This window comes from Penaeus chinensis, chromosome 39 (genome assembly GCF_019202785.1).
Source record: "Penaeus chinensis breed Huanghai No. 1 chromosome 39, ASM1920278v2, whole genome shotgun sequence".
Taxonomy (NCBI): Eukaryota; Metazoa; Arthropoda; class Malacostraca; order Decapoda; family Penaeidae; genus Penaeus; species Penaeus chinensis.
In genome coordinates this window covers 21,685,901-21,686,157 of record NC_061857.1, presented here as the reverse complement: position 1 = coordinate 21,686,157, position 257 = coordinate 21,685,901, and positions in this window count along the sequence as shown.

Sequence of the window (257 nt, the reverse complement as noted above, 5' to 3'; positions counted from 1 at the left end):
CTTGCTCTAAGAAGGAATTCAAGATAGAGAGGGAGAGAGAGAGAGGGAGAGAGGGAGAGAGAGAGAAAGAGAGATATCATAAATGTCCACTCAACTAAAAAATACCTGCGCACATGTGGAAATCCGCATAGATGAGTATATTTATGTATGTACGTATATTCAGAAATATGTGTATATCAACACACATTCACACACACATTCTATGTATTCGTATAGATACACACACATACACACACACATATATGTGTGTGTGTGTG